The following is a 10,365-nucleotide window of genomic DNA, read 5'->3' on the forward strand; positions in this document are numbered from 1 at the left end:
TGATGATATAATCAGGTAAAGTTTTGTTACCACACTTCATGTTCAGTCTTTGGAGTTCAATAAATGATATGTTACATTTTTTTCTTAAACATAAATCACCACATGTGGGGGTGGGGGTTGGCAGAGGACCATCAAGGTCCACATGAACATGGTCAAACCATCGCTCAGAGATCTCAAAAGGAGCCTGAACATGGTGGTTAAGTTTTGCCCGCTGGCTCTCCATACAGGCTGCACTCCAATCTCACAAGTCCTTTTTAAGGCCATGCCACACAAACTTTAGTGTGATTAGTTTCTGTGAGAGCCTTCGGCCACAATGCAAGAGGCCATGTATGGAGTTAAAAACAGTCCGCCTCCATTTGGTGAGCACTTTTGGACAAGGAAGACCAGTTGAGACATTGCACAGGAGAGAAACTACAGCTTACCCGAACTTAATGTCAGGCAACCACAGGCCGTGACTGCTGTTTGACAAGCTTGGACTCTGATATCCTGATGCCCTGGCACTGTCAAAGGTACAAGGCGGTTGGCACTTCCTAGCATTCGTACCAAAGCAAGCGTGGTAAAAACACAACTATGCACTGCTGCCTGGCTGGGTGTAGACAATCAGCCATTTTAGCAAGCTCCCTAAAGTTCTTCACGGATGCATTAGCAAGGGCTATGCGAACTTGATCAGGCATTTACTGCATGAAGAGTTCTTCACAAATAAAACAAGGATGGTGATATCACAGGAAAGAAAGCATGTGGTCCATTAGCTCTGATGGCTTAACATAGCTGATGCCAGGACTGGAGAGCTTAGATCCCAGTAGTCTATAAATCTATAAAAGGTGAGTTTTTAGTGATTGGTATTTATCATGTTCAGGCGGGTGCTCTAGTAGACTCACCACTCAGCCAGCCATGAAATTGTTGAGTGACGCGACCACATGGAAATATTTGATGTTGTCAGCGATGATTTCTCACAGTGCAAATTGGGCCTCGGCTTGTATAAACCAAGCAATGGCATTTTGCTCCCAAAACTCTGGCAGTTTCAAAGCGACTGCATTGGCCAACACATTCAATAACTCTGGAATCGTCCTAGAGCATCGGGGACACCAATAAGGGTTTTCGTTTGAGGAATGTTTGATGGCTCTGGGTCTGTACTCGCTGGAATTCAGAACGATGAGGGGGGATCTCATTGAAACCTTTCGAATGTTGAAAGGCCTAGATAGAGTAGATGTTGAAAGGATGTTTCCCATGGTGGGAGAGTCTAGGACAAGAGGGCACAGCCTTAGGATAGAGGGGCACCTTTTCAAAACAGAGATGCAGGGATATTTCTTTAGCCAAAGGCTGGTGCATTTGTTCCCACATGCAGCTGTGGAGGCCAGGTTGTTGGGTGTATTTAAGGCAGAGATTGATAGGTTCTTAATCGAATATGGCAGCAAAGGTTATGGGGAGAAGGCTGGGAACTGGGGTTGAGGAGAATAAAAAGGATCAGCCATGATTGAATGGGGGAGAAGACTGTTTGGGCCAAATGGACTAATTCTGCTCCTATGTCTTATCGTCTAAGTATTGGTGTGACCCTCTCCCATCAGCCCTGCTGGGGCTCAGAACAGCTCTAAAAGACGACCTACATTTGCCCGCAGCTGAGTTGGTATACAGGCAGCTGTTACAAGTGCCAGGTGATTCTACTCCTGATGCTACGACCGCATGCTAGGCCCCTCAGCAGCATTCCACCCTCCTCAGTAAATTCAATTCCTTTGCACCTATTCCTACCTTCCAACATGGCATACAGTACTCCTAGGTTCCTGTTGACCTACATTATGTCTTTTTTTTCTCGTCCGCCACGATGCACACCGACATCCTCTTAGGCCCCCTTACCATGGACCACTCTGCGTATTTGAATGGAGAGAAGAGTTTTATCATAGGTAAGAGGGGGTAAACCTGAATGTCTTATGGTCGATCGCCTGAAACCAGCCCATCAAGATTTGAAGGATTCTGCTACCTTGCCCCTGCCATCACAAAATGACAGTGAAAATGTCAGCACACCTTAGGATGAGCCAAAGGCACCTGCTGATCTTCCATCCATTGAACATAGGGCCCCAACCAGGCGGCTGGTCCAAGACTTGTACAGGCTCACAATGCTGGTTTCAGTGAATTCTGGGGTGGGGGGGGGAGGTCACTGTGTAGGGTAATGGAATTGGTGGAAACATTCAGAATTCCCAATTAGCGACACTGAGTTGGGATTCACTTTAAGAGGCTGGTCTGGCGCGATGACGATAATGTTCTGTTACCTTGCTTCATGTTCAGTTTTTAGAATTTAATAAATGTTCAATAAATGCCTCACATCATTTTATTTGCAAAAACCTACTATATAAGGAACATGCCATAATAGTTTCATGTTGAAAATAACAGATTGTTTAGTTGTGGAACTTGACTATATTGTGAATGCTCAGATTATCGTGGCACGAAGTCTCTCATTATGGTAATAAGAACACTTAAGATTGTTGTCTGATTAGCCACTAAGAAGGTTACATCAATAATAATTTATGCTTAGGAAGAGTTTCTTTTTTGAGGTGAAGAACTCAATGTGTAAGTATTAATAAGGGTTAGAACTTCAGAGGTAAGTCTTTATACTATACTCTAAGGACACATAACTATAATTTTTGTAATAGTATTCCTAGTGCTTCTAAAGTTCCTACCATACACTTCTCAAATTTGGCCTCTCAAAGGGTTTCCGGCTAATCTAATCAACCAGGGCATAGTCTTGATACAACCTTTTTCACTATATATGACATTCTGTGTTGTTTTCAAACATTAATCATACTCCTTAGATTATCATCAAAGTCATTGATAAATATTACAAACAGCATAGGTCCCAGTACCAATCCTTGCTCACCCATCCATCACTACCCTCTTCAGCCTGTCAACCAGCCAAGTTTGGATCCAGTTCACTGGCACACCACAGATGCCTTAAGGATTAATCTCTGCACCAACTGAGCATGGGGGACCTTGCCAAAAGTCTCGATAGGCAATATCATCCTGCCTTCATCAACTTTCTTGCTTAATTTCTCAAAAAACAATGATTTATGAGACATAGTCTCCCTTGCACTAAGCCAAGTTGCCTCCTAATCAGTTTTCTGCCTTTCCAAGTGAAGAAACTCCTCAGAATCTTCTCCAGGAATTCCCCCACCATTGATGTAGGACTCACCTGTCTATGGATTAAAGATTTATCCTTAGTGCTCTCTTTCTCATGGTTAAGTTTAATTCTGAAATGAATATGAATGGTAAAGTGAAGTTTATTGAAATGAACAACTTAGCTTAAGAAACCTTCTCACTAATTTAGTGAGATGTAAGTATTTTGGCTGAGAAAGAGCCATGTGGAGTTAATTAACAATATTTAAGATCAATAATGTTTCTTTTTACGGATTCTTATATTGTTAATAAACTGGAATTTAATAAATTTTTCTGAAAGAAAATTGGAACAACACTCTGCATGGAAGAAGAGCATCTGTTCATCAACGAACACTATAATAATCAAGATATATTTTTTTCTGGCACGAAGTGAGTCCATTTACTATGAATTATGACTACAGCTAGCTTGCATTTACACTTACTTGGAACAGATGTCCAGCAAGATAAATACAAGTAAGTGAACGTGAGAAAGAAAATTCCATAACATTTTAAAGCCTCTCTTTACCAGCATAGATTTGTACTCTTTCGTTAGACTATGATTAATTGAATCATTAAGCCCAAAATATTTAAGTAGATTAAAAATGAATTAGATAGTCCTAGTTTCTCTACCTCTTTAAAAGTATTCCACAGATTTACTGATCTTTTGAACTAGATTTTGTCCGCGTTTCAGATAAAACTCTTTATTTTCCTTGCCTGCAATTTTATTTCAGCATTTCACCAACTATTTCCCAACTGACAGTAATAGTTTATTTCCAGCTAGTATCTGTCCTTTTACTCTGCAATCACTTGGGCTGAATTAGACTTCAGATCCACTAATACTTGAATCACAGGACAACTTCTTCTAGTTTCTTTAATATCAGCTTTCACCCTTCAGTGGGGTCAGCCCAGATAAATATCCTTACTAACTTAAATTTTATTTTTTCCAGCACTATCCAGCATTGACTTCTTAAGCTTTGCCTCCTCCAAAACACAATCATATTGTATATATCCTCTTCCATTCCAACACCATTTTCAGCATGACATGAAATCAATTTCCTTATAAATCCTTTCACATCCCGTCCCTTTCACTCCCCTACAAATCATCTCCAGATTTTTAGCCAAGATCTTGTCCTTCAGTTTTTCAACTTTGGCTCCCATGTTCCATATCCTAATCTACTCCAATATGTAGTGGAACTTTTCAATTCACCCTGCATTGTTAGTTCCCTTTCTGTCTCTCGAAAGTAATTCTTCAACTGTCCTTTCAGAAATTTATATACAGTGGTGCTAGAAAGTTTGTGAACCCTGTAGAATTTTCTCTATTTCTGCATAAATATGACCTAAAATATGATCAGGATTTCATGCAAATCCTAAAATTAGATAAAGAGAACCCAATTAAATAAATAACACAAAATATTGTACTACTTCATTTACTTATTGAGAAATGTTACATGTATTTGTTGAAAAAAGTATGTGAACCTCTGGGGTAATGCCTGCTACAAAAGCTATTTGGAGTCGGGTGTTCCAATCAATGAGATGAGCTTGCAGGGGTGGGTTGTAGAAGTGCCCTGCCCTGTAAAAAAGACACACAAAATCAAGTTACTGACAGAGCCTGCTCTTTTCAAGAATGACCTGTTTATGTGTACCATGTCTTGATCAAAACAACCTTCACAGGACCTTAGAAGAAGAAATGTAGAGATGCATCAAGCTGGAAAAGGCTACAAAAGCATTTCTAAAGACCTGAGTGTTCATCAGTCCACAGTAAGATAAATTGTTTACAAATGGAAGAAACTCAGTACTGTTGTTACTCTCCCTAGGAGTGGGCATCCTGCAAAAATCATACCAAGAGCTCAACGTGCAATGCTGAAAGAGGTGAAAAAGAACCCAAGGGTAACAGCAAAAGACCTGCAGAAATCTCTAGAACTTGCTAAAGTCTCTGTTCATGTGTCCACTGTAAGAAAACTGCTGAAAAGGAATGGTGTTCATGGAAAGACATCACAGAGGAAACCACTGTTCTGCAAAACTAACAAACATTGCTGCGTGTCTCGAGTGCAAAAGACCACCTGGATGTTCTACAACACTTCTGGGACAATGTTCTGTAGACAGATAAGACAAAAGTTAAATTTTTTGGCAGAAATGCACATTGCTCTGTTTGGAGGGAAAAGGGCACTACACACCAACACCAAAACCTTATCTCAACTGTGAAGCATGCTGGAATAAGCGACATGGTTTGGGGCTGCTTTGTTGCCTCAGGATAGGACAGCTTGCCTTGTTGAGGGAACAATGAATTCAAAATTGTATCAAGACATTTTACAGGAGGATGTCAGGGTAGCAGTCGGTCACCTGAAGCTCAATAGAAGTTGGATAACGCAACAAGACAATGATCTGAAAGACAAGAGTAAATCAACAACAGAATGGTTTAAAAAGAAGAAAATTTGTGTTTTGGAATGGCCATCAAAGTCCTGACTGTATTCCTATAGAAATGTTGTGAGTGTAAAAAGCAGTACATGCAAAGAAGCCCAGCAACATCTCAGAGTTGAAGCAGTTTTGTAGGGAGGAAAGGCCTAAAATTCCTCCAAGCTCAATGTGCAGGACTGGTCAACAGTTACTGGAAATGTTTGGCTGAAGTTATTTCTGTATAAGGGGGTCACACCAGTTATTCAAAGCAAAGGCTCACATACATTTTTCAACAAATACATGTAATATTGCATAATTGTTCTCAATAAATGAACAAGTACATTCTGTGCTGGTTATTTAATTGGGTTCTCTTTATCTAGTTTTAGGACTTACATGAAGATCTGATCACATTTTAGGTCATATTTATGCAGAAAGAGAAAATTCTACAAGGTTCACAAACTTTCTAGCACCACTGTATTCCTCATCTGTATTTTCATATCTGAAAAATCTTTTGACAATATCAACAAAGGCAAGATGCAAATCAATGCTTTATTTGATATTTTTGACCATTTTGAATACATTTTATAAGTTGCATTAGTAACACCGTTGTGACAATATTAAAAACAAGATTAAATAGGATATGCTACTTGCAATCATTGGAATTGGTTTATTATTGTCACATGTATGGCCATATGCTGAAAAGCTCATCACACATGGTGTTCATACAGATCAAATCATTACATAGCGCACTGAGGCAGAACAAGATTAAACAACAACAATGCAAAATAAAGTATAACAGCTGTAGAACGTGCAGTGCAGGTAAACAAAGTGCGATATCATGATGAGATAGAATGTGAGGTCAAGATTCCATTTGTCATACTACAGGAATAGGTTGGAAGCTGTGTTTCAGCCTGGTGGTACGTGCTTTCAGGTTTTTGAATTTTTTGCCTGGTGGGAGACAGGAGAAGAGAAAATGTCTGGGGGTGGGGGTGCATTTGGGATTCTTTGATTATGCTGGCTGCTTTCCTGAGGCAATGAAAAGCAGACAGAGTTCATGGAGGGGAGGCTGGTTTACATGATGTGCTGAGTTGTGTCCACAAGTTACTGCCTTTTTTTGTTGGTACGTGCAGTGCAGTTACAATGTAAGTTGTTATGCATCCACAAAGGATGGACAACAATCTAAAGTTCAAAGTAAAATTTATTATCAGAGTACATACACGTTACCACAGACAATCCTGTGATGCTTTTTCTTTATGGGCATACTCAGCCATCTATAGAACAGTAACTGTAAACAGGATCAGTGAACAACAAACTGCAAATGTAAATAATTAGCAATGTAACAAAACTATGACATAACAAGATAAAGAGACCTTAAAGTATGATCATTGACTGTCAGAACACCAGAAATATAACGAATGCCATTATCCATTTCTGTTCAAGAGCCTGATGGTTGAGGGGTAGTAACTGCTGCATGGATAAACATTGATGAGGGTTGAAAGGGCTATGCCAAATTCCTTTAGTCTCTTGTGTAAGTAGAGGTATTGGTGAGCTTTCTAGGCCTTGGCACTTCTGTGGTTGGACCACGACATGTTATTGGTGACTTCCACTCTTTGGAACTTAAAGTTCTCTACCCTCTCAACCTCAACATCATTGATGTAGACAGGAGCATGTGCAGACAGTGGCTGGCCAATTTCATGAATGCGTTACCAAAATACTGCAAGCCAGTCTCCTTTCCCACCAGGGATCCCTCAGGTCATTTTTATATAACCAAAGATGCAACTGATCCTTCACTTCCTTTTTGGGAGACTACAGTCAGTCAGTATATCCTCTTTGCTCACGTTCAACACAAGCACACCTCAAAGATGCATGCTTAGTTCACCTCTCAACTCTCTCCATACTCATGACTGCTGTGTGGATAGGTACAGCTCAAACACTATCTTTAAATTTGCTGACGATACTATTTTTGTTGGCAGAACTTCAGATGGCAACAAAGTGGCATATAAGAACAAGATAGATTGGCAGATTGGTGTCACAGCAACAACCTTGCACTTAACTGCTGGCTGAGTATATAATCCCCTGTAGCCTCTTTTGATCCTTTTGAAATTGGCAAACTTTGAAGAAAGTGAGAGGTGCTGCCATACCTTCATTGTACTGGCACTTACCTGCTGGATCCAGGACAGGTCCTTCGTATTCTACTTATTTTTTAAATATAGATAATCATGATGTTGTTGCTGCTGGGCTAAATAGCTGGATAATCTTGGGATTTGCTTAGTAATTATAAATTATGAATCCACAATGCTCTGAATATATGTCAGAACAGGATGTATTGCCAACATCCTGCACAAACCCCGTAGAGGAACTAGTTGTACAGATGTCTTCCAGCAGTGGCTGCGGTAGCCAAATTCAAGAAATAAATATCACATTTTAAATGGTTTGGTTTTCTGTTTGAAACATTTAAATCAAGTCAGACCCTTCTGCTTTAAAATAAAATCACAGCTCAAAGACAATTATTGTCTTGCATATTTAATCACATTTCAAATTATATACAAGATTGTAAAGCTCCACTCTATTTCATTTTACTAGCTCTCAATGACAGAGATACTCGTGTTTTCACATAGATACTGCAGATGCCAGAAATCAGGTTAATGCACAAAAACTAACACCACGCAGCTTTCTGCTCTTTTAAAAAAAAGTTTCTTTGCAATAGTTTGTTTAAACAGTAAAGACAATCTGCTTATCTCGAAATCTCGAATTGGTTCAAATCTAGGCTAGCCAGATATGCAAAGCCCTTCTCTTTATTTATTATGGATGAAGTTTGGCTGATCTGAAACAACTCCTGTGGAAAGAAATGTAGTTTCTAACTTTTTCCATCCCTCCCAGATGTTGTCTCTTTTAATTTTGTCTCAGCAGCTCCATGTTAAACATGTCTCAAATTCTTTAGTTCTGACTAGTGGTTGTTGCTGATACCAAGATCTTGAAGTTTACTTCTGCCATGCCAACACTCGTAAACGTGATGGGACCAAGCTCTGTCAAAAATATACTGTCTATTTTTATGATGTCTGTCCCAATTACTACCATAAATAATGCAGAAACAACTTCTGGATTGCTGGCAATCATCGGCATTTATGTGATAATTTCTGAGAGCTTTTTTTTTGCAGAAAATCAACTGTCAGCATGTCTATTGTAGATTAAATAGATGTTGTAGTTACTGTGTATATTTCCGTTTTATTTTTAGTTAGTGACACAGTAGAGCAGGCCCCTCAAGCCATACTGACCGACATACCCAATTAACCCTAACCTAATCACTGGGAAAATTGACAATGACCAATTAATCTACCCCATACATCTTTGGACTGCGGAGCACCCACAGAAAACTAACATATTGAGGGGAAGAAATAGACTCTTCACAATGACCTCAGAATTCAATTCCAAACTCCAAAATGCCCCACTACACCACCAGTCAGATCTCCCACGTATCCCCTTACATCACATTGGATTTGGTCCAAGTGCAATTTATTGATAAAGGTAATTTGCATGTAATTTGTTTTTTTTTTAGTTGTAACAAAAAGAGCAAATTCATATTGATCTCTCTCCATCTGTAATCATGCCATTCCAAAACCCAGATTTCACATCAAAACTGGAGATTTCAAATGCATGTAAATTGCCTCTACAATTCTTACCACAAAGTGAAAAATCAACACCCAAAAATAATAGTTCTTCCATACTCTGTGCTATTGTTTCTGGGGATAAAGCTTGAAATAAACTTGACATTAAAAAGTCAAATTATGGCATGTTTAATCAGAGTATTGCAATGAATGAAATCTACAAGGTCTACAACTAGTGCAAGTGAAAAACAAGCAAATGTGGGTGTTCTTATCTGTTGAATTACAAGATACATATTTTAACAACTATACTGCCTTTCTTAAAATACTTGTAAACTATAATTTGTTTTGTTTTAAAACATGGTGCTATCATATTGAACTATCAGATCCAAGGAGCATCCCCAAGATATATGCAAGCAGTATCTTTCAACTCTTGGAAGCATTAAGGAAGATGCAGTAAATAATTTTTCCCCATGGAGATCATACTCCTACATTAATTTCTGTCCATTTGCATCACTTTAAATATCAGCTATTCATATGTTGTAAAAACAGCAAAAATAAATTAAAATGTTGATTTCAATGCCTTCAGAAGCATTTTGGTACAATTTCTCATAAAAACATTTTAAGCCCATATAGGCTCTCCAGTTGTAATTGCCTTTTATTGCCAATTATAATCAATTTCTTCAGATTTTTTCCCAACCCATATTGCCACATACCCTTGCACAATGACGCTCATTTTTTTGTACAATATGAATGCACCACAAATAACTCATTGTAATCAAAGAAATGGGCTGTCCTGTGGGATTAATAACCTGACATGGGAACATCCATCAACAAGTTATAAAACTCTGGAAAATGAAATAACTGTACTAATGAGAAGGTTAGAAAAATTATGGCAGATGCATTTTTTTTTTAAACTAAAATGTTGTTGATTGAGAATTGCTGTGTGGGACATGCTCTTTGGAATAAAATCTCACTGAGAGACTGCTCCTGTGCAATAGTCAACCCTTCTGCGAAACTTCATTATCTCCTCTGAATTCAATGGAAATTGAAACCAAACTGTTTCTATAACAGGCTGTCACAAGCATGGATAATAATTTAGAAATCAGCCCTTAACCTGCAATATATCAACAACAGTGCTTTTGTATGCCATACTTCCTACAAGTTCCACATTTGCAACTTAGCTCTTAATTCACATTCATATCAACATATCCCAATGACATCA

This window comes from Hemitrygon akajei, chromosome 7 (assembly GCF_048418815.1).
Source record: "Hemitrygon akajei chromosome 7, sHemAka1.3, whole genome shotgun sequence".
NCBI lineage: Eukaryota > Metazoa > Chordata > Chondrichthyes > Myliobatiformes > Dasyatidae > Hemitrygon > Hemitrygon akajei.